This window comes from Hevea brasiliensis, chromosome 10, assembly GCF_030052815.1.
Source record: "Hevea brasiliensis isolate MT/VB/25A 57/8 chromosome 10, ASM3005281v1, whole genome shotgun sequence".
Taxonomy (NCBI): Eukaryota; Viridiplantae; Streptophyta; class Magnoliopsida; order Malpighiales; family Euphorbiaceae; genus Hevea; species Hevea brasiliensis.
In genome coordinates, this window is record NC_079502.1 from 63,411,248 (window position 1) to 63,437,430 (window position 26,183).

General features: G+C 38.0%; 1 long non-coding RNA gene across 1 annotated transcript; it reads left to right on the forward strand.

Annotated features, from left to right (window-relative positions):
* The first annotated feature begins 1,473 nt into the window (after positions 1-1,473).
* Positions 1,474-2,585, forward strand: LOC131169516 (uncharacterized). The gene is made up of 2 exons (XR_009140455.1): positions 1,474-1,525; positions 2,392-2,585. It is a non-coding gene; the product is annotated as an uncharacterized LOC131169516 (long non-coding RNA).
* Positions 2,586-26,183: the final 23,598 nt, after the last annotated feature.

Genomic DNA, 26,183 nt, shown 5'->3' on the forward strand with positions numbered 1-26,183 from the left:
ATGCGTTATGGATTTTGGTGGCTGTTGGGATCATCATTTGCCTTTAGTGGAGTTTGCTTATAATAACAGTTATCAGGGAAGTATAGAGATGGCTCCATATGAGGCATTATATGGTCGAAAGTGCAGGTCACCGGTTTGTTGGGATGAAGTTGGAGAAATAAGGCTTACTAGACCAGAGTTGATACAATTAACTTCAGAGAAGGTTCGACTAATTCGTGATCGACTTTTGACTGCTCAAAGTCGACAGATAAGTTATGCTGATCCTAAGCGTAAAGATATAGAATTTATGATTGGTGATCATGTATTTCTGAGAGTTTCCCCTATGAAAGGAATCATGAGGTTTGAGAAGAAAGGGAAGCTTAGCCCTCGTTTTGTTGGTCCATTTGAAATTTTGGAGAGAATTGGAGCAGTTGCTTACCGTTTAGCCCTTCTACCTGGTTTTGCACATGTACATCAAGTTTTCCATATTTCGATGCTTAGGAAGTATGTACCAGATCCATCTCATGTTTTACAACCTCAAACCATGCAATTTAGGGATGATATGTCATATGAGGAGCAACCAGTAAAGATTTTAGATCGACAAATTAGGAAACTCCGGTCTAAGGAAGTGGCTTTGATCAAAGTCTTGTGGCATAATCACTCAAGTAGTGAGGCCACATGGGAAGCAGAATCTGAAATGCGAGCCAAATATCCTCACTTATTTGATTCTTCAGGTTAGAATTTTGTCTATTCAAATTCGGGGACCGAATTTTTTTAAGGGGGGAAGTATGTGGAAACCCATATACATTTATTATTTATTATTATTTTATTTTAATTAGCTAACAATAATTTAATATATTTATAAAAAATATATATATTTTATTGGATGGTCTGCTTATTTATTTTTAGATATATATTATTTTTGAAATTAAATATATATCTGCAATCTGAACAACCCAGTTCAATAATAACTCTTATCCCATTCTACACCTAATAGAACTCTTGAAATATATATATACCCTAATTATCTCTTCTGCTAAACTTTGCTCTCAAAATTTGTTTGTCACCTCCTTTTTCTATCAAATACTCTCAATAGAGAATCCCTAAATTTTTTTTCTTCTCTATTCATCACCTTCGATTCTATTTTCAAGGTAAAAATTCTCATCTCTTGTTCAATAATGGGTGAATCTAATTTTATTTTCTTTTTTTGATCTGTTACAACTACTCTACAAATTTATTTTTTTGATAATTAATATTGAATTGGGTTAATCATAATTATTATTAGACAATAATTAATTGTTATATATATATATATATATATAAAGGTATAGCTGTTCGACCCCCATTCATCATGTTTACCCGTCCCATCGTCCCATCCCATTCATCACGTTTATATATATATATATATACATTTTATTATTATTTAATATATTTTTTTCTCTTTTTCTTTCTTATATTTTGGGTGTGTAGGAGATTTGAATATTCAGTCAGTTAGTTGAAATTGTCTCTCTTCCATTGAAAATAACTATTGTCTTGGAGGTTCCAGGTGAGTGGTAATTATAGTACATGGCATCGTTTTGGTCCCTTTCAAAATTTCTTAGCATTAAGTTTGTTATTAAATGAAATTTTAAATCAATATTTTAAAAATTATTTTATATGTGATTTTCTAGATTTTTTTTTTATTATTGAATTTTATTTCAATTTTAATTAAATAATTGATTTTGTCAACTATCTCTGCATTAGACCCATTAGGATTCCGGGAACAGGCCTTTAATGTATTTATATTGATTGATATTTGACTATAAAATTTACCGATAGGTTATACTGAATTGATTTGAGATTGATTTGATTTTATTGACTCTCTAAAACTATTGAAATACACTATTGGAATTGCACTATCAGTTATTATTTGCTATCTGAAATTTTTTATTGATTTTGATTGATTTGTACAAATTGATTTTCTATTTTGAATTGGTACCTGTGCCCAGTATCTGTTTCTGTTATCTGGCCCCGCCGTGTGGACTATCACGGTATTAGGTTGCATTGTCGAGTCATGCATCATTGTAGTTTATGGTTTGCATTAGTATCATATGCATTGATATCTGTGAAGGAGGAGGAATGTATCTAATATCTGGTAGCGCGCTTACCATCTGGCCTTTGGTGATGTGGGGTATCATCACCCTGGTGCACTGTACCATAAAATTTTTATTGAATGAATTTCTTTTATATTTATGTTTTTATGAAGTTATTTTATTAATGATTTTTGACAGCATGAGCATGATTTTATTGAATAGAAAATTTATTGTGAAATTAATCAAGCGTCTGCCTATTCCTATTCTGTTGTGTGTTATAATTATCCTTCACTGAGCATCTAGCTCAAACCACATTTTCTCTGTCTGTTATCTATTTCAGATCAGTAGAATTCTGCAGCTGATCCAAATATTCAGTCCATTTTCTGGAGAGGGACAACTTTGATTTGTTCTCATGGTATGCCCGAATTCATATTTTTTCGGGCTAATAATTAGTTTAGTTTATTGAACAGTTTAAGTTTTTATTGAAATCTGTAGAGACTCCGCAGTTTACCTATGGGATATTTATGATGTTTATTCAGCATTTTGTCTATTTGGATTTTGTCTATTTTTTTGGATTAGTAAGTGACAATATATTCATTCAAGATACTCTGATAAGGCTTGCATGATTTAAGAATACTTAAATTATGCGCCGGTCACGGTTCAGAATTTTGGGCCATGACACTCGGGCCGTCACACCATCGGTCACATATGCATCTCCCGGTGTGCAACAGAACAGCTATCAAGCTGTAAATAATCTCAGGCACAAGGCCAAATCTAAATGCAGGGTCAGAATGGCTAAAGCCATGAAATCACAGAATGGCATATTGCCATGTGCAGTACTGCTAACTGAACCCTATTGGCATGCCAAACTATCCAAACCAATCTTGTTAGGTATACTAGGGCATTTGAAACTTTTAAATTCTTCACTTTGTGAATTTCAAGTTTTGGTGTCACTATTCACCTCATTGGTCAACAAAAATGTTGACTTTGGGATAGAAAATAGGTACATTGGTTTTGACACTCCCAACATACCACATTTTCCATTTAAAACTTGTTGGAATTGATTACCATTGAGCAAAAGGGCAGAATTTTCAGATTTTGAAGCCTGATTTTACTGTTTCATTGAGCACTGTTGCAGTGGGAATTTGAGGAAATGGTAAACATGAAAGTTGTTCCTTATTTTGTCTAGTTGAATTTCTGTTTTTGAATCACTCCATTTGGAGTTTTGTAGCTCCTGATAATGTCCAAAAACCACAGCTGGCCGGATTGCCAAAACTGCAGAATTACCAAATCTGCAGTACCATGAACAGTGAATGTGATTGCATTTTTGAATAGGTTCTCGCCATAATTTGGAGTAGGTTTCTTAATGAAAGTTGTTTGTATATGTCTTAACTTGTTTATGTAAAAATTTCAGGTCAATTTACCATATCTTTAGTGAGTTATAGCCAAATGAACAGTTACTGTTCATTTGGTCATTTCTGCAGGTGCTGTTGTAGGGTATCCGGATTGGGCCAACTTTTGGTCCACTTGCTTTGGTCTTTTGGGCATGGTTTCTTCAGCAAAAATGTGCCATTATAAGCCTAGTTTCATGTCCAATTGGCCAAACACCAATTGGACCTACACAGCCAAAGTTATGGCTGTCTAAGTGGGCTGGAATCTTAGCCATTCTGCTGCTGTCCCTAGGCAGCATACTCATTCACTTTGCCATGCTATATGTCAGTCCAAATTATGGTCAACTTACCTAAAATGGTCACTAATTGACCATTAAAATGTTCTCTGATAATTTCCTAAGCCAATCCAAATTTTCACTTCTCAAAACCCTAATTTCCATATGAGTTTTCACAACATGCTTTAATTAACTATCTCATTCACTAACCACATGCATACATGGTTTAAACATAATCTCTAATCCACTTTAAATCCATCAAAACACTCCATTATTGTTCCTTCAATAGGGCTGCCGAAATTCATGGTATGTATACACATAATTTTTGTTCATTTAAGTTACAAATCCTTACTCAATTCAAGTCACTATCATGGAATATAAGAGTTTTAAGTAAATAGGTGCACTAACCTCTTGTAGGCAGATTTTTCCCAAGTTAAATCTTCACTTTCTTTCCTTTTCTAGGCTGCCAAACACTCTCCCAAGATGAGTGGACAAATTTTAATGAAAGGGGTTTAGGGTTTATGGTGAAAAGAAGAGAGAAATTGAGCTTTGATTGAAGTTGTCAATGGAGGTTGGGCTATGGGCAAGGGTTTCGGCTGCATGAGGAAGAGGATGGCTGCTGTTTGCTTTTGATTATTTTGGTCTTCATTTTGTCTCTTTAATTAGTTAATGAATTGGTTGTTTGAATGCAATTGGTTATAGCTTTTAATGACATCATCATGATGTCATAAATAAGCCTTTTTCCTCATTTTCTTTTCTTTTCTTCACTACTCATTTTCAATTTAATTTCTAGTAATTTTTATTCATATTTTATGTCATATTAATTATTTACTCAACTGGACAAGTCGGCCAAAAATCACCTCTGAAGGCGAAATGACCAAAATGCCCTCCGTTTGGCTTAACGGGTCAAAATTGTCTGTACCGATTGAAAAAATTTTCTAAGTATTTTCTTGGCATTCTAATGCCATAGGAACCTCAATAACCCTTCTCTGGAGTCCCAAAAATTATTTTATAATTTTTCCCCCGGGTCTAGGGCTCCTAGTTGCGAGAACCGCAACTTCCCTCTGGGTTACCCATCGCTAGGGCACCGGCTCGTTTAATTCGGTTGTATTTTAATTCTAAAATTTTTACTAAATTTTTCTTATCAATATTTGAGTTGATTATGGTTCTTCACTTTAGTTTAAATATTTTTCCGGACATTCTAGCTGTCCGGACCGACACTGGTCACCGGAACAGTAGGATATACGGAGTAGTTACCGGGAGGGTGTTACAAGAACAGCTAATAAGCTGTAATAACATTAGGCACAAGGCCAAGTATCAACATAATGTTAGAATGGCTAAAAGCCATGAAATCACAGAATGACATAATGCCATGTGCAGTACTACTAACTGAACCTTATTGGCATGCCAACCTATCCAAACCAATCTTGCTATGTGTACTAGGGCATGTTACACTTTTAAATTTTACAATTCTTGGAATTTTAGTTTAGGTGTTACTATTTATTTCATTAGTCAACTAAAATGTTGACTTTTGCATTGACAATAGGTATATTGGTTTAAATATTATCAACATACCACATTTTACATTTTAAATTTGTTGGTATTAGTTGCCAATACCAATTCTAAGCTTAAAGTTAATTGGACAGAATTTTCAGTTTTCAAGCTTTGGGTTTACTGTTCCATTGGTCATTTTTGCAGTGGAAATTTGGCAAAATGATCAACATGAAAGTTGCTCCTTATTTTGTCTAGTTGAATTTCTTTTTTTGAATCACTCCATTTGAAGTTTTGTAGCTCAAGTTATGGCCCAAAGACCACAACTGACTGGATTGAAAGTTTGTCCAGAATTTCTAGACTAACCAAATCTACAGTGTTATAAACAGTGACTGTAACTCACTTTTTGATTATGTTCTGGTCATAATTTGGGTTAGGTTTTTTCATGTAAGTTGTTGGTTTATATCTCAGCTTGTTGCTGGTAAAATTGCATGTCAATTGGACCTTTCTACACTGAGTTATGGCCAAATGACCAAACACTGTTTATTTGGTCATTTTGCCCAGGCAGACTGCAGGTCACCCAGATTAGGGCAAGCTTTTGCTCCACTTGGTTTGGTTTTATGGGCATGGTTTCTTCACCAAAGTTGTGTCATTATGTGTCTAGTTTCATGTCCAATTTGCCTTGAACCAATTAAACCTCTACAATTCAAGTTATTGCTGCCCAAACCTACTGGACTCATGCCCAGCCCTGTAGGTCACCAAGGGCAGCCTAGCCAAACTCAAATCCCAAGCTACAACTCACTTCAATTCTTCATCATACACAGCCAAATGGTCACTAATTGACCATTTAAACTTTCATTCACCAACACATGAATAAGATCCAAGTTTTTGTGTCCAAACCCTAGCTCAAATTCAAGGTTGACACAACACATGTCAATTAGGCATACTAATCCATTTCAAATTTATGTCTACACATCAACACCATTTCTAAGCCATTTTAAATCCATAAAAACCATCAACATTATACCCTCCTTAGGGCTGCCAAATTCCATGGTGTACGTACACATAAGTTTTATTTCATTTGACTTACAATTTCATATTCATTTTAAGTCCTTAACATGGAATAAAGAGAGAAATGTGTATAAATAAGCACTAACCTCTTGTAGCTCAAATCCAAGCCAACCAAGACTTTAATTTTTCTTTATTTTCTTACTCTTTCTTGGCTGCCAAACACTTCTCCTTGGTGTGGGTATAATTTTTAGTGAAGGGAGGATAAGGTTTTGAGGTGAATTGAAGTGGGAAATGAAGTTTAAGGGAGCTTTAATGGTGGAAAGGGTTTGGGAATGAGAAGGCTGCAGAAATTTAGAGGAAGAAGAGCAAAAAATTTTTTCAATTTTTAACTCTTTTTTGTCTTTTTTAATTGATTTAAAGGTGCTTGTTAAAAGATGATTGGTGTAGCTCTTTTTAAAGATATCATATGATGTCATAATTAAGTATTTTCTTTCATTTTCTTTTCTTTTTTTCTCTACTCATTTTCAATTCAATTTTTAGCAATATTTATTCACAATAGACATCATATGATGTCATAATTAAGTATTTTCTTTCATTTTCTTTTCTTTTTTTCTCTACTCATTTTCAATTCAATTTTTAGCAATATTTATTCACAATTTATGTTATAATAATTATTTAATTAACCGGACAAGTCGGCCAAAAATCACCTCTGAAGTTGAAATGACCAAAATGCCCTCCGTTTGGCTTAATAGACCAAAATTGTCTGTACCGATTGAAAAATTTTCCTAAGTATTTTCTTGGCATTCTAATGCCATAGAAACCTCAATGACCATTCTCTGGAGTCCCAAAAATTATTTTATGCATTTTCCCCCAGGTTTAGGGCTCCTAGTTGCGAGAACCGCAACTTCCTACTAGGTTACCCATCGCTTAGGCACCGGCTCATTTAACTTGGTTGTATTTTATTTCTAAAATTTTTCCTAAATTTTTCTTATTAATATTTGAGTTAATTATGGTTCCTCACTTTAGTTTAAATATTTTTTCGGATGTTCTAGCTGTCCGGACCGGCACTGGTCACTAGAACAGTAGAATGTACAGAGTTGCTACAGGGAGGGTGTTACAACTCTTCCCCTCTAATTTAAATTTCGTCCTCGAAATTTACCTGATGCAAACAGTTGAGGGAACTGTTGCCTCATCATCTCTTCACTTTCCCAAGTTGCCTCTTCGATGTTGTGGTGTCTCCAAAGCACTTTCACCGGTGGAATCCATTTATTCCTCAACTCTTTCACTTCCCGAGCTAGGATCCGTATGGGTTCTTCTTCATATGTCAAATCCGGTTGTACTTCAATTTCTTCCATGGAGATGACATGTGAAGGATCTGAGCAGTATCTTCTTAGCATAGACACATGGAACACATTGTGGATCTTGTCCAGCTCTGGTGGTAAAGCTAGCCTGTAGGCCACTGGACCCACACGTTCAATAACTGCATATGGCCCAATGAACCTAGGGCTTAACTTACCTTTTCTTCCAAACCTTAGTACCTTCTTTCACGGTGACACCTTGATGAACACTTTGTCGCCAACTGTGTATTCTATTTCTTTTCTCTTCAGATCAGCATAGGATTTTTGTCTGTCTGAGGCAACCTTCAGATTGGCTTTGATCAGCTTTACCTTCTCCTCAGTCTGTTTCACCAGGTTTGGCCCTACTAGTTTATCTTCACCTAATTCAGTCCAGCACACTGAGTTCTACATTTCCTCCCATACAGTGCTTCATACAGGGCCATTTGGATGCTAGCTTGGTAGCTATTGTTATATGCAAATTCTGCCAGTGGGAGATATCTATCCCAACTTCCCTCAAACTCAATGGCACAACTCCTTAGCATATCCTCAAGGACCTGACATATATTTCATGTTATTATTATCATTTTCAGTTCAATATTTGTATTAGCTCAATTGGTTTCAATTGTTTACCTGGATTACTCTTTCTTATTGCCCATCCGTCTGAGGATGGATAGCTGTGCTGAAGTGGAGTTGTGTACCCAAGGATTTATGCAACTTCTTCCAAAATGTCGATGTAAACCTTGGGTCGCGATCAGATATGATGGAAAGTGAAATTCCATGCAGTCTAACTATCTCACTGATATACAATTCAGCTAATTTCTCCAGTGAGTAGTCAGTCCTAACTGGCAGAAAGTGTGCTGACTTCGTCAATCTATCTACTATCACCCATACTGCATTATGCTTCTTCTGGGTGAGAGGTAGACCACTTACAAAATCCATGGTGACCCGATCCCATTTCCATTCAGGTATGCGTATAGGCTGTAGCAAACCCGATGGAACTTGATGTTCTGCCTTGACTTGCTGATATGTCAAGCATTTAGTTACATAGTCAGCTATGTCCTTCTTCATACTAGGCCACCAATACTGAAGCTTCAGATAATGATACATTTTTTTACTTCCTGGGTGCATAGTATAAACACTGGTGTGTGCCTCTTTCACAATACTGGCTTTCAATTCCCCATCACCTAGTACACATAATCTTCCTTTGTAGTATAGACACCCATTTGTTTTCACTGCATAGTTAGTTTCTTTCCCTTCTAGGATTTTGCTCATAATAGCCTTTAGCTTCTCATCTACCTGCTGCCTATCTAAAATCTGCTGTAGTAGGTTTGGCCTTACTTGCAACTCAGCCAAAATAGCTCCATCTCGAGTCAAGGATAGACGGGCATTCAATGATCTCAAAGCTGTGATGGATTTTCTACTCAAAGCATCAGCAATTACATTTGCCTTCCCAGGATGATAGTCAATCACATAATCATAGTCTTTCAGGAACTCAATCCATCGCCTCTGTCTGAGGTTGAGCTCCTTCTGGGTTGGCAAGTATTTTAGACTTTTGTGGTCTGTGTAAATGTAGCACTTTTCACCATACAAGTAATGCCTCCATATCTTCAGTGTGAAGATAATTGGTGCAAGCTCTAGATCATGGGTAGGGTAATTCTGTTCATGTGGCCTTAGCTACCTGGAAGCATAAGCGACCACCTTCCCCTCTTGCATCAATACACACCCTAACCCATTATGAGAGATATCACTATAGACCACAAAGTCCTTTCCCGATACTGGCTATGTTAATACTAGTGCCTCTATCAACATAGCGTTCAACTTCTCAAAACTGGTCTGACACTTGTCATTCCAGTCAAATCTGACATTCTTATGTAACAACTTGGTCATTGGAGCAGCTATTAAGGAAAATCCCTTCACAAATCTTCTGTAGTACCCAGCTAGCCCCAAGAAACTTCTAACCTCAGTTGTATTCTTGGGAGGCTTCCATTCCATCACTGCTTCTATCTTCTTGGGATCCACTCTAATCCCATCAGCTGACACTATGTGTCCAATGAATGCAATCTCATTCAACTAGAAGTCACACTTGGACAACTTAGCATACAGCTTCTTTTCTCTCAGGGTTTGTAGAACAATCCTTAAATGCTCATCATGTTCTTCCCTGGTCTTGGAATACACCAAAATATCATCAATAAAGACCACTACGAACCGATCTAGGTATGGATGGAAGATACAGTTCATAAGGTCCATGAATGCCGCTGTGCATTTGTTAGGCCAAAGGGTAACACTAGGAACTCATAATGCCCATATCGGGTCCTGAATGCAGTCTTTGGCACATCTGCATCCTTCATCCTCAACTGATGATACCCTGACCTGAGATCAATTTTAGAAAATACTCCTGCTCCCTTCAACTGATCAAACAGATCATCAATTCTAGGCAACAGATACTTATTCTTTTATTCAACTGCCGGTAATCAATGCATAACCTCAAAGTCCCATCTTTCTTCTTTACAAACATCACTGGAGCTCCTTATGGTGACACACTGGGGCGTATGAACCCCTTATCCAGTAACTCCTGTAACTGGATTTTCAGTTCCTTCAATTCTGTGGGCGCCATCCTATAAGGAGCAATAGAGATTGGTGCTGTACTCGGCAGTGTCTCAATAGCAAATTCAACTTCCCTTTCTGGTGGCAAAATAAGCAATTCTTTAGGGAATACATCTAGGAAGTCTTTTACTGTGGGTATGTCACACAGATTTGGCTTAGCCTGCCTAGTATCCACCACATGTGCTAAGTAGGCTTCACAGCCTTTTCTCATCAGTTTTCTTGTAACTGTCGCTGAGATGACATTGGATAAGAAATCTATCCTTTCTCCCACAATTGTGATCTCATTACCCCTATGAGTTTTCAAATAAATTCTCTTCAATTTACAATCGACCATTGCCAGATGACGTGACAACTAGTCCATTCCCAAAATCACGTCAAACTCATGGAAAGGCAACTCAATCAAGTCTGCTAAGAATTCATACCCCTGAATCCTTAATGGGCAACCTTTGTACACTTTGTTCACCACTACACTATAGCCCAATGGATTAGTGACCAGAATGTCTTGGTCACTCTCCCCTACTAGTATCCCCCTTTTTACGGGTAGGTTGATGCAGATGTATGAATGAGTGGATCCTGGATCCACCAATGCATGCACAGATGTATTGTAGAGGGAGAACGTACCCCTAATGATGTCCGGGGCATCTTGCTCCTCCTGAGCTCTCATGCCAAAGGCTTTGGCAGGTGGTCTGCCCTCAGGCCTCTCTGCTAGCTCAGATGCAGGCCTCTGTGATGGTCTCACTGCCTCAGATTTACCAGATTTCCTACCCCTTTGTGGTGCAGGAGCAGGTCTGTCTACTTGTGTTGAAGCAGCTATAGTAGTTCTGCGTGGATAGTTCCTCAGCTGACGCTCTGTCGACCCACACCTGAAGCAGGCACCAGTCACTCTCCAACACTCCCCCTTATGCCACTTCAGGCAATATGGACATGCAGAAGATGCTGGGGCTGGTCCCCTGAACCCCATCCTTGGAGAGCTGCCCACTGATGGTGTGGACTGACCTCTCCTAGGGGTGAACTATGGCTTGGGCCCCTAGGTCTGACCCTGACCTTGTGGTTGACCTGAACTCTGTGCAGGTGGACCTTTGAACTTCTTTCCTGGTGCAGGAGATGAGCTTGACTGACCCGAGCTCCTCTTCTACTGTCTCTTTCATCTGATTTGCTTACTTATTCTCGCTTTCTCCACTTTTAATGTAGCTTCCACTAACTTAGTGAAGTCTGTAATTCCCAAGGCAGTGATCATGATCTTTATGTTGTCATTTAATCCCTCTTCAAATCTCTTACACCTTTCGGCTTCATTAGGGACTATCTCCCTTCCGTAGCAGCTCAGTCTGACAAATTCCTTTTCATTCTCGGCCACTGTTAGCTGTTTCTGCCTCAGATTAATGAACTCTCTTCTTCTCTCTTCCAGGTATACACTACCCACATATTTCTTCTTAAATTATGAGAGGAAGAAGTCCCAAGTTAATACTTTTGGCTGTACTTCACTGGACACCGTATCCCACCATTCATATGCATTATCTTGCAACAGAGATACAGTAGCTTCTTGATTTTGTTCAGGAGTGCAGTGGAGTTATTTTAAAACTCTGCCTGCTCTGTTCAACCAATTTTCGGCTACAATAGAATCATCTTATCTCTTGCCAAAGAAATCCACTGTTCCAAATTTTCCCAGTCTTTCCAAGTGTGATTTCTGTTGTGGAGGTGGTGATGGTGGTGGCATTACCCCAGCCATTTGTCTAAAGAATTCGGCCATTTGCTAAAACATGGCCTGTGGAGGCTGAGCAGGCTCTGCTGGAGCTGGTGAAGCAGGTTCTCCCCTACCCCCAGTCTCAACTACTGCGATGGAGCATGACTCTCCACTTCCTTCTCAACTGCCCTCTGTGATGTAGGGTCCATATCCTATTGAAAATAACAAAGATAAACAGATCTGCATTAGTGTCACTTCGACTCTTACAAATGCAATGCATGGTATGGACTCGATCTAGGCCCAGAAATGCCTAAACCGTGTTCTGATACCACTAAATGTGACACCCCTTACCCGTCTACAGTGTAGCTGAGCAAGATATGCAATGCAGTGTATCGGAACACCCTATTTTAATTCAATCATTTTTTTTTCCTAATTTTTTTTTTGTTTTTTTATAGTTATGAAGTAAAATTTATGAAATATAATTCATTTAAGTCATTTATTGAAATTATAATTTATTTGAGGTTCCGAAAATTTTATAGAAAATCCGGCAGAGTACCGGCTAAAAATGGAGAAAACAGTTCTTCAGAACCTGTGAAAAACACTTCCAAAATTTTCAACCAATCCCAAACTCCATTTCATCATCAAAATCTCAATATTTTTCAACAACATTTCCGTTTCTCAATCATTCATTTCTCATGGTATTCATAAACAAGCAATAAATAAATACTCAATTTTCCATTCATAAACACAATTTTCACTATTTACATTAACATCAAAATACATTACATAAGTCTCAATTACACATAAGAAAATAAAAGTTAGTTACAAAATACCAAAATGAAACCTAGTGTCCTACCAATGCACTGAAGATGGTGAGGTGACACAGACACTATGCAGAGCTACAGGAGGTTTCACCCAGTCTGTGGTCTACTGGGCTCTCGGTCAGTATCTCCAGAACCTATGCATGGCAAAAGCAACGCGCTAAGCAATAATGCTTAGTGGTGCCAATAATAAAATAAAAAGAAATAACAGGAAGTAAATATGCAGTGCATGTTTTAATGTTTTATGCAGATAATTTTTTTTTCGATCATTATTGGTAATCTTATTTATTATGTACTTGTTCTATTCATTATTTCATTAAATTTGTTCACTTTCATTTTTGGTTGCCCAAGTAGCCTATACTGGATGACTGGACTAGATAAATGGGTAAACTGGCACTGGGTATCAAGTACCTCGGGCCGTCACACCATCGGTCACATATGTATCTCCCAGTGTGCAACAAAACAGCTAATAAGCTGTAATAACATTAGGCACAAGGCCAAGTATCAACATAATGTTAGAATGGCTAAAAGCCATGAAATCACAGAATGATATAATGCCATGTGCAGTACTGCTAACTGAACCCTATTGGCATGCTAACCTATCCAAACCAATCTTGCTAGGTGTACTAGGGCATGTTACACTTTTAAATTTTACAATTCTTGGAATTTAAGTTTAGGTGTTACTATTCATTTCATTAGTCAACTAAAATGTTGACTTTTGCATTGACAATAAGTATATTGGTTTAAATATTATCAACATACCACATTTTGCATTTTAAATTTGTTAGTATTAGTTGCCAATACCAATTCTAAGCTTAAAGTTAATTGGACAGAATTTTCAATTTTCAAGCTTTGGGTTTACTGTTCCATTGGTCATTTTTGCAGTGGGAATTTGGCAAAATGATCAACATGAAAGTTGTTCCTTATTTTGTCTAATTGAATTTCTTTTTTTGAATCACTCCATTTGAAGTTTTGTAGCTCAAGTTATGGCCCAATGACCACAACTAGCCGGATTGAAAGTTTGTCCAGAATTTCTGGACTGACCAAATCTACAGTGTTATGAACAGTGACTGCAACTCACTTTTTGATTATGTTCTGGTCATAATTTTGGTTAGGTTTCTTCATGAAAGTTGTTGGTATATATCTCAGCTTGTTTCTGGTAAACTTTCATGTCAATTGGACCTTTCTACACTGAGTTATAGCCAAATAACCAAACACTATTCATTTGGTCATTTTGCCCAGGTAGACTGCAGGTCACCCAGATTAGGGCAAGCTTTTGGTCCACTTAGTTTGGTTTTATGGGCATGATTTCTTCACCAAAGTTGTGTCATTATGTGTCTAGTTTCATGTCCAATTGTCCTTGCACTAATTGAACCTCTACAATTCAAGTTATTGCTGCCCAAACCTGCTAGACTCATGCCCAGCCCTGCAGGTCACCAAGGGCAGCCTAGCCAAACTCAAATCCCAAGCTACAACTCACTTTAATTCTTCATCATACACAGCCAAATGGTCATTAATTGACAATTTAAACTTTCATTCACCAACACATGAACAAGATCCAAGCTTTTGTGTCCAAACCCTAGCTCAAATTCAAGGTTCACACAACACATGTCAATTAGGCATACTAATCCATTTCAAATTTATGTCTACACATCAACACCATTTCTAAGCCATTTTAAATCCATAAAAACCATCAACATTATCCCTTCCTTAGGGCTGCCAAATTCCATGGTGTACATACACATAAGTTTTATGTCATTTGACTTACAATTTCATACTCATTTTAAGTCCCTATCATGGAATAAAGAGAGAAATATGCATAAATAAGCACTAACCTCTTGTAGCTCAAATCCAAGCCAACCAAGACTTTAATTTTTCTTTACTTTCTTACTCTTTCTTCGCTGCCAAACACTTCCCCTTGGTGTGGCTATAATTTTTAGTGAAGGGAGGATAAGGTTTTGAGGTGAATTGAAGTTGGAAATGAAGCTTAAGGGAGCTTTAATGGTGGAAAGGGTTTGGGAATGAGAAGGCTACCAAAATTTTGAGGAAGAAGGGCAGAAAATTTTTTCAATTTTTAACTATTTTTTGACTTTTTTAATTGATTTAAAGGTGCTTGTTAAAAGATGATTGGTGGAGCTCCTTTTAAAGACATCATATGATGTCATGATTAAGTATTTTCATTCATTTTCTTTTCTTCTTTTCTCTACTCATTTTCAATTCAATTTTTAGCAATATTTATTCACATTTTATGTTATAATAATTATTTACTTAACTGGACAAGTTGGCCAAAAATCACCTCTTAAGGCGAAATGGCCAAAATGCCCTCCGTTTGGATCAACAGACCAAAATTGTCTGTATCAATTGAAAATTTTTTCTAAGTATTTTCTTGGCATTCTAATGCCATAGAAATCTCAATGACCATTCTTTGGAGTCCCAAAAATTATTTTATGAATTTTCCCCTAGGTCTAGGGCTCCTAGTTGCGAGAACCGCAACTTCCTACTAGGTTACCCATCGCTTGGGCACCGGCTCATTTAACTTGGTTATATTTTATTTCTAAAATTTTTTCTAAATTTTTCTTATTAATATTTGAGTTAATTATGGTTCCTCACTTTAGTTTAAATATTTTTTCGGATGTTCTAGCTGTCCGGATCGACACTGGTCACCGGAATAGTAGAATGTACGGAATTGCTACAGGGAGGGTGTTACATGCACTATTAGTGCATTATAGTAGTTTCATGTCAATTTATAGTGGGAAAATAGGTTCCCCCTTCATTTTCATGTAACTTATGCATTTAGCAATTCATATAGGTAATTTACATGTCATGTATCAAATAATATCTTGAACCTTGCTTTAGGTCCAAATTTGGTGTCTTATTTTCTCATAGCAAATTGGCTAAGATGTGGCTACTATTTGGCTACACTTCTTTTATGGAAGTTATTCCTCTATGTCTTAACTTTGTTTTTCTTTTTGAATCATGTCATTTGGAGTTTTAGAACTCAAGTTATAGTCAAATAACCATAACTGGTTCCTTAACTCACTCTAGTTCTAGAACCAGGCAGATTCTAGAGTCAATCTTTGCCTAATTATTTGGATATGTTACAGCCACTTTTAGGCCTAATCTTCTTCATAGAAGTTGTTACACCATGTTTTATGTTCACTTAAAATTTTGAATTACAATTTTTCAAGTTTTTTAAAATTAATTATATCCAATTAACTGGACTAGACTCAGGTACCCTGTGTCCACAGGATTCTAGGTTCAAGTCAGTAGATTTGACTCCCATTTTAGGGTTCTTACACGCCAAATTTGAGGCAAGTTTCTAAATCAAATTTTGAGCCCTGTCTCTTAGGTTTCTAGAACATTTTAGCTCATCCCTTTTGGGATTTTCTAGTGGGAGATATATTATAAACACTACTCTAGGGTCAAGTGGTGGTTGAGGCAAATTCTAGAATTTGGTGTACTGAATTGATCTAACAATTCAACTTAGTTTCCTTGTGTTTTGGGTTCTGATCAAAACATCAATATTGTAGATCTATGTCATATAAAAATTTTTCCATTAGATTCACTACACTTGGATTTTTGTAGACTAAGTTATGGCCTTTTTGCCAAAACTAGTCGGGTGTGCCTAAGTCCAGAATTTCTGGGCAGTTTGGTTCTGAACAGTTTTATTGACCTAACTTGTGCTAGCAAATTGGTTTGGTTACAGGAAGATCTGGGTTCTGTGATCTTATGAAAAATGTGTTCCTATGCCTAACCTTTCCAATGGTATAAAAATCAGGTCATTCTGACCTTTCTAGAGGAAGTTATGGCACTGCTCATTTGGTCATTTCTCTGGGTTTAAGTTAGGGTTACCCGAATTCAAGCAGAATTTAAGTCAAGTTAGGGACAGTTTTTGGGCATGTTTTATTCATGAAAGTTGGAGAATTTTGTCCCTAGTTTTATCTTCAATTGGCCTCATACCAATTGGAGCAACACAACTCTAGTTATGACTCAATTTTCACACTTGACTCATTGGTCCCAAAATCTGCATGAAAACATACTCCCATACTTCAATTGGCATACATGGCACTTCTAATAGGCAACAAATCATCTCAACATCATCAATTTCAAGCCATAACATATAAATCCCAATTTTTAATCAAAACCCTAACCTCAAATTCTATAATTCATACAATTCAATCCATATAACTTCTAATACACTTTTAATCATCAATCATCATCAGTAAGCAAGTTTAAGTTAATCAAAATTATCAAACTCTTCTTCCTACCATGGCTGCCGAAATTCAACCCCTTCATAAACTTATCAATTTCTTTTGATTTTATGCAATTTCCACTCATCTCAACATCAATTCAATGTGTAATGAAAGAAAGGAGAAGGATTAGGCACTAACCTCTTTAATCAACTTTTTCATTTTGCTAAAACCTCACTAATCTCTTCTTTCTTGGTTGCTAATCACTTTGTCTAGGTGTGGGAATAATTTTTTATGAAGATGACTTAGGGTTTTAGGGTGAGAAAAAGGGAGAGATTCAAGCTTAAAAATACAAAATAGTGGGAGCCCTTGGTGAGAATGGTTCATCCATGAGAAGTAAAGGGAGAAAGAAGATGACTTTTATTTCATTTTATCTTCTTTTAAACTCTTTTTTATCTCTTTATATTAATTGTTAAGTTTCCATTGGTTAGAATTTTTAATGATGTCATTATGACATCATGCTTAGGTAATAAATGTTATTTCTTTTCCTTTCTTTTCTTTTCCCATTTTTATTGCATTATTCATGATTTTGATTTATTTTATGTGTTTTAATCTCTCTCAATTTAATTGACATTTAGGTCAAAATTCAACTCTGGAGTTGAAATGACTAAAATGCCATTCGTTATGCTTGTTGGGTTATATTCGTCTTTATCGATTAACTAAATTTTCTTGAACTTTTTTTTGACATTTTTAATATCATTTAATCCTCACAAAACCTTCAATTTAATCCAAAATATTTATTCTACTGGGTTTCTCACGGGTCTGGGGTCAGCAATTGTCTTGAAGTTGCTTCCCAGTATGGTCACCCATTCCTGTGACTCTGGCTCGTTTAACTCATTAACAATTCATTTCTTTTATTTTTTTCTTAGTTTTTCTTGGTCTTTATTTAATCGTCTCATGACTCCTCACTCTAGTTCTAATGTAGTTCCAAACATCCTGTTTGTCCGAATAGTCATTAGTCATCAGAGCAGTAGAATGTATGGACTACCTAAAGTGAGGGCATTATATTTAAGGTGCAAGGATGAGTTTTAGTGAAGGAAGCAAGAGGTTTTATGATGGAATTGAGTGGCAGATGAAGCTTGCGTGAACAACAATGGTGGTTCCCTCAAAATCAATGGTACGACCAACTTGGGAGCAAGGAAGAAGATAATGGTTTTTAATTTAATTTAGTTTCTTTTGGTTGTTATACTTATGTTTGGCTAAATGTGATTGGTGGATAAAATTTTAATTGCATCATCAAGATGTTAGTTATGTGCACCCTAGAGCATGCACCAATGTTGTAACTTGTAAATAACATTGTGAATATTATAATGGCAATGAACATTTCATTTAAATGTTATGTGTGCTTAATACCATATTTATTTGAAATTGTCCATTAGCAATATGTTATGTGTTCTATTCTCATGAGATAAGAATATGAGTGGCAGAATACATGGGACATTTGCTATAAATCAGAGTTGGCAACTAAAGGATATTTTGGTGGGCACATTATATCCAAAGAGTTGTCACCTCTTTCTATCTCCATTGATCAGTATGAGATACTAATGAATATGGAATGGTGAGCTTCATGCCATCTGATATGAGATATCGGGATAAATATGGTGGACACTTATGAGATAAGTAAGTCAAATTTGTGACGTTCAGATAACATAAACATGGCGCTTACTCGAGTTAATAAAATATTATCTGTGTCATACTAGTGCATATAATTCTTAGACTTGAGATGACACGGTTGTCTTATATATGGATGGTTTGAGTTTGATACCACTTACATATCTGTGCTGTGTATGGATACTTCGGTGTGTGTTGGCTCATATTAGTCATATGTTGGGACAGATGTTCAGTCAAGAGGGGATCTGTAGCCTTGAGTAAACATGATTAAAAGTCCTATGCGGATTTGAGCTGTTCTTAACAAGATTAAGTTCCTGGCCAGGATGGATGACTATGTCAGGAAAGGTGTTCTCTGATGTTAAAGTCTTATATGTCAAGAATCAGATTTCAAATGAGTGCATAAGATTCCATACAAAGGGGTTTCACTCAATCACGACCTTTAATGGAATTGGGACATAATACGGAAGGATTTTAGTGCATGGTAACGTATGATTAAAAGTTCATTATTAAGATATTTCCTATTGCTGATTGGGTGGCCATGGCATGCTATGCTTGGTGTCAACCATGGTCTATGAGATGCCTAAAAGGATTTGATGTAACACCCTCCCGGTAACTACTCCGTACATCCTACTGTTCTGGTGACCGGTGTCGGTCCGGACAGCTAGAATGTCCGGAAAAATATTTAAACTAAAGTGAGGAACCATAATTAACTCAAATATTGATAAGAAAAATTTAGTAAAAATTTTAGAAATAAAATACAACCAAGTAAAACGAGCCGGTGCCCAAGCGATGGGTAACCGGAGGGAAGTTGCGGTTCTCGCAACGAGGAGCCCTAGACCCGGGGGAAAAATTATAAAATATTTTTTGGGACTCCAGAGAAGGGTCATTGAGGTTCCTATGGCATTAGAATGCCAAGAAAATACCTAGAAAAATATTTCAATCGGTACAGACAATTTTGACCCGTTAAGCCAAATGGAGGGCATTTTGGTCATTTCGCCTTCAGAGGTGATTTTTGGCCAACTTGTCCAGTTGAGTAAATAATTAATATGACATAAAATATGAATAAACATTTCTAGAAATTAAATTGAAATTGAGTAGTGATGAAAAGAAAAGAAAAATCAAAGAAAAGCTCATTTATGACATCTTGATGATGTCATTTATAAATTATGACCAATCACAATTAAGTAACCCTTTGACTAATTAATAAAAGAGATAAATGAAGACTAAATTCATCAAAAAACCAGCAGCCATCCCTCTCTCCTCAAGTGCAGCCGAAACCCATCTTCCTCCCTCCATTGATGTTCAATCAAGCAAGCTTCCTTTCTCCTTTGTTTCCACCACTAAACCCTAAACCCCTTCATTAAAACTTAACCACACCTCTTGGGGAAGTGTTTGGCAGCCTAGAAAGTGAAGGAAAGTGAAGATTTAACTTGGGAAAAAATCTGCCTACAAGAGGTTAGTGCAACTATATACATAAAACTCATTAATTTCATGATTTGTGACTTGAAACTTAGTAGGAATTGTAATTTAAATGAACAAAAACTCATGTGTATGAGTATATAAATTTTGGCTGCCCTAGCTATGGAATGGGAGGGAGTGTTTTTGATGAGCTTGAAGTGAACTAGAATCATGTTGGAAGTTTATAAACACAATAATAATGAATTAAAAGCTAACTAAGGTAAATTGTATAAAACATGAATTTGAATTAGGGTTTTGTGAGCAAAATGTAAACTTGGTTTAGGAAATTATTAGAGAACATTTTAATGGTCAATTAGTGACCATTTTAGATAATTTGACCATAAAATGGACTGAAAAATAGGATTGCAAATTGAAGTTGCAGGCTGCCCTAGGACAGTAGCAGAGGGACTGAAAATTCAGTCCACTTGCACTGCCATAACTTGGGCTGTGTTGGTTCAATTGGTGTTTGGCCAATTGGACATGCAACTAGGCTTATAATGGCACATTTTTGCTGAAGAAACCATGCCCGAAAGACCAAAGCAAGAGGACCAAAACTTGGCCCCAATCCGGACACACTGCAACAGCCCTTGCAGAATTGACCAAATGAACAGTAACTGTTCATTTGGCCATAACTCACTGTAGATTTGGTCAACTGACCTGAAAGTTTTACAGCAACAAGCTAAAACATAGACAAACAACTTTCATGAAGAAACCTACCCCAAATTATGGCAGAACCTAACCTAAATGACAGTGGCATTCACTGTTCATGTTACTGTAGATATGGTAATTTCTGCAAAATGGAAATCCGGCCAGCTGTAGTTTTTGGACCATATCTGGAGCTACAAAACTCCAAATGGAGTGATTCAAAAAAGGAAATTCAACTAGAAACAATAAGGAACAACTTTCATGTTTTCCATTTCTTCAAATTCCCACTGTAACAGTTCCAAATGGAACAGTAAAGTTATGGTACAAAATCTGAAAAATCTGCTCCTTTTGTTTAATGCTTAGAAATGGTATTAACGCTCAATGCCAACAAGTTTTAAATACAAAATGTGGTATGTTGGGAGTGCCAAAACCAATGTACCTAATTTCTACCTAAAAGTCAACATTTTAGTTGACCATAGAGGTGAATAGTAACACCGAAACTTGAAATTCAAAGATTGAAGAATTTTAAAGTATCGAATGCCCTAGTATACCTAACAAGATTGGTTTGGATAGTTTGGCATACCAATAGGGTTCAGTTAGCAGTACTGCACATGGCAATATGCCATTCCGTGATTTTATGGCTTTTAGCCATTTTGACATTATATTGAGACTTGGCCTCGTGCCTAATATTATTTAAAGCTTGTTAGCTGTTCTGTTGCACACCGGGAGATGCATATGTGACCGATGGTGTGACGGCTCGAGGTTCTAGATACCCAGTGCCAGTTTACCCATTATCCAGTCCAGTCATCTAGTGTAGGTTACTTGGGGCAACCAAATGAATAAAAGTGAACAAAGTTAATGAAATAATGAATATACCAACACCAAACAAAGAAAGCATACACATTCTATACACATTTATTTTCTTGCTATTTTTCTTTATTATATTATTGCACCACTAAACATTGTTGCTTAGCGCGTTGCTTTTGCCACGCGTAGATACTGGAGATTCCGATCATGAGCCCAGTAGACCACAGACTGGGTGAGTCCATCCTGCAGTTCTGCACAGTGTCCTTGTCACCTCAACTTTCGCAGTACATTGGTAGGACACTAGGTGTCATTTTGATATTTTGTAGCTAATTTTTACCTTCTCATATGTATTCGAACTTATGTAATATATTTTGATATTCATGTAAATAATGAAAGTTATGACTATGAATGCAAAATTTGAGCATTTATTTATTGCTTGTATATGAGAAATGGATGTTTGAGAAATGAAAAGGTTGTTGAGAACCAAAATTGGAAATTGTTGAGATTTTGGATATTGGAGTTTGAAATGATGGAATACAAATATTGGAAGTGTTTTTAACAGGTTTCGAAGAACTTTTTTCTCCATTTTTAGCCGGCACTCCACCGGATTTTCTTTAAAATCTTCGGAACCTCAAATAAATAATACTTTTGATAAATGGCTAAAATAAATTATATTTCATAAATTATATTCAAAAGCATGATATAAATTAATTAAGGTATATTAGAGTGTGTCGGTACACCGTGTGGCATTACTTATTCGGGTATACTGTACACGGGTAAGGGGTGTCACATTTAGTGGTATCAGAGCACGGTTTAGGTGTTTCTGGGCCTAGATTGAGTCCATACCATGCATTGCATTTGTAAGAGTTGAGGTGACACTAACGCAGATCTGTTTATCTTTCTTATTTTGAATAGGATACGGACCCTTCATCTCAGAGAGCCGTTGAGGAGGAAGTAGAGAGTCATGCTCCACCTGCAGCAGCTGAGACTGGGGGCATGAGAGAATCTGCTCCGCCAGCTCAAGCAGAGCCTGCTCAGCCTCTACAGGCCATGTTTCAGCAAATGGCCGACTTCTTTAGACAAATGGCCGGGGTAATGCCAGCACCACCACCACCACCAGCTCCACAGTAGAAATCACACTTGGAAAGACTAAGAAAGTTTGGGGCAGTGGATTTCTATGGCAAGAGAGAAGATGACTCTGTTGCGGCCGAGAATTGGTTGAACAGAACAGGCAGAGTCCTAAAACAACTCCACTGCACTCCAGAGCAAAACCTGGAAGCTGTCATATCTCTGTTGCAAGATGATGCTTATGAGTGGTGGGACACTGTGTCCAGTGAAGTGCAGCCAGAAGCTGTAACTTGGGACTTCTTCCTCTCTGAATTCAAGAAGAAATATGTGGGTACCGTATACCTGGAAGAGAGAAGAAGAGAGTTTATTAACCTGAGGCAGAGACAGCTGTCATTGGCCAAATATGAGAAGGAATTCGTAAGATTAAGCTGCTATGGAAGGGAGATAGTCCCTAATGAAGCTGAAAGGTGCAAGAGATTCGAAGAGGGACTAAATGACAACATCAAGATCCAGCTCACTGCCTTGGGAATCATAGAATTTACCAAGTTAGTGGAAGCTGCAATAAAGGTTGAAAAAGTAAGAATCAGTGAGCGCACTGTAAGAGAGAGACAGAAGAGGGGCCTGTGCCGTCTAGTTCAGCTCCTGTATTTGGGAAGAAGTTCAAGGGTCCTCCTACACAGAGTTCAGCTCACCACGTGGTCGTGGTCACCTCGGGGCCCAGCCACGCTCACCCCTAGGAGAGGTCAGTCCACACCATCAGTGGGCAGCTCTCCAGGGATGGGGTTCAGGGGACCAGCCCCAGCATCTTCTGTGTGTCCACACTGCCTGAAGTGGCATAAGGGGGAGTGTTGGAGAGTAACTGGTGCCTGCTTAAGGTGTGGGTCAACAGAGCATCAGTTAAGGAACTGTCCACGTAGAACTACTACAATGCCCGACACAAGCGCATGCACTGCCCCGCACTACGCAGAGGTAGAAAACTGCAAATGCGTGGCGGTGGGACCATCACGCAGGCTCGCATCCGAGCCGCAGAGAGGCCGATAATGCACCACCCGCGTAAATTATGCCCCGAGAGCTCAGAGGAGCAAGATGCCCCGAACGTCATCGTGGGTAATGCTCTCCTCTACACTACACCAAGCAGATGCATTGGTGGATCCAGGATCCACTCATTCATATATCTGCATCAACCTACCCGTAGAAAGGGGGATACTAGTAGGGGAGAGTGACCAAGACATTCTGGTCACTAATCCATTGGGCCACAGTGTGGTAGTGAACAAAGAGTACAAGGGTTGCCCGTTAAGGATTCAGGGGTATGAATTCTTGGCAGACCTAATTGAATTGCCCTTCCACGAGTTTGACGTGATTTTGGGAATGGACTGGTTGTCACGTCATCAGGCAATAGTTGATTGCAAATTGAAGAGAATTTCTTTGAAAACTTCTGAGGGTAATGAGATCACTTTTGTGGGTGAAAGGACAGATTTTTTATCCAATGTTATCTCAGCCACAGTTGCAAGAAGAATGATGAGAAAAGGCTGTGAAGCCTACCTAGCACATGTGGTGGATACTAGGCAGGCTAAGCCAAACCTGAGTAATATACCCACAGTGAGAGACTTCCCAGAGGTATTTCCTGAAGAATTGCCTGGTTTGCCACCAGAAAGGGAAGTTGAATTTGCTATTGAGACACTGCCGGGTACGGCACCCATTTCCATTGCTCCTTATAGGATGGCACCCACGGAATTGAGGGAGTTGAAAACTCAGTTGCAAGAGTTGCTGGATAAGGGGTTCATACGCCCCAGTGTGTCACCATGGGGAGCTCCAGTGCTGTTTGTGAAAAAGAAGGATGGGACTTTGAGGCTTTGTATTGATTACCGGCAGTTGAATAAAGTGACTGTGAAGAACAAATATCCGTTGCCTAGAATAGATGATCTGTTTGATCAGTTGAAGGGAGCAGGAGTATTTTCTATGATTGATCTTAGATCAGGGTATCATCAGTTGAGGGTAAAGGATGCAGATGTGCCAAAGACTGCATTCAGGACCCGATATGGGCATTATGAGTTTCTAGTGATGCCCTTTGGCCTAACAAATGCACCAGCAGCATTCATGGACCTTATGAACCGTATCTTCCATCCACACTTAGATCGGTTCGTAGTGGTCTTTATTGATGATATTTTGGTGTATTCTAAGACTAGGGAAGAACATGATGAACATTTGAGGATTGTTCTGCAAACCCTGAAAGAAAAGAAGCTGTATGCTAAGTTGTCCAAGTGTGACTTCTGGTTGAATGAGATTGCATTCCTTGGACACATAGTGTCAGCTGATGGGATTAGGGTGGATCCTAAGAAAATAGAAGCAGTGATGGAATGGAAGCCTCCCAGAAATACAACTGAGGTCAGAAGCTTCTTGGGGCTAGTTGGGTATTACAGAAGATTTGTGAAGGGATTTTCCCTAATAGCTGCTCCAATGACCAAGTTGTTACACAAGAATGTCGATTTGACCGGAATGACAAGTGTTAGACCAGCTTTTGAAGTTGAAGGCTATGTTGATGTAAGCACCGCAGCACACAAACAAAGGTCGTGAAAGGACTTTGTGGTCTACAGTGATGCCTCACATAATGGGTTAGGGTGTGTATTGATGCAAGAGGGGAAGGTGGTTGCCTATGCTTCCAGGTAACTAAGGCCACATGAACAAAATTACCCTACCCATGATCTAGAGCTTGCAGCAATTATCTTCGCACTGAAGATATGGAGGCATTAATTGTATGGTGAAAAGTGCTACATTTACACAGACCACAAAAGCCTGAAATACTTGCCAACCCAGAAGGAACTCAACCTTAGACAGAGGCGATGGATTGAGTTCCTGAAGGATAATGACTGTGTAATTGACTACCATCCTGGGAAGGCAAATGTAGTCGCTGATGCTTTGAGCAGAAAGTCCATCACAGCTTTGAGATCATTGAATGCCCGTCTCACTTTGATTCGAGATGGAGCTATTTTGGCTGAGTTGCAAGTGAGGCCAAACCTGCTACAGCAGATTTTAGATGGGCAGAAGGTGGATGAGAAGCTAATGGCTATTATGAGCAAACTCCCAGAGGGAAAAGCAGCTGACTATGAGGCGAAAGCAGATGGGTGTCTGCACTACAAAGGAAGACTGTGTGTACCAGATAATGGGGAATTGAAAGCCAGTATTCTAAAAGAGGCACACACCAGTGTATATGCTATGCACCCAGGAAGTACAAAGATGTATCATGATATGAAGCTTCAGTATTGGTGGCCGGGTATGAAGAAGGACATAGCTGACTACGTGACTAAATGCTTGACATGTCAGCAAGTCAAGGCAGAACATCAAGTTCCATCAGGTTTGCTACAGCCTATACGCATACCTGAATGGAAATGGGATCGGGTCACCATAGATTTTGTAAGTGGTCTACCTCTCACCCAGAAGAAACATGATGCAGCATGGGTAATAGTGGATCGATTGACGAAGTCAGCACACTTTCTCGCCGCTTAGACCGACTACTCACCGAAAAGTTAGCAGAATTGTATATCAGTGAGATAGTTAGACTGCATGGAATTCCACTTTCCATCATATCTGATCGAGACCCAAGGTTCACATCGAGATTTTGGAAGAAGTTGCATGAGTCCTTGGGTACACAACTCCACTTCAGCACAGCTTTCCATCCTCAGAC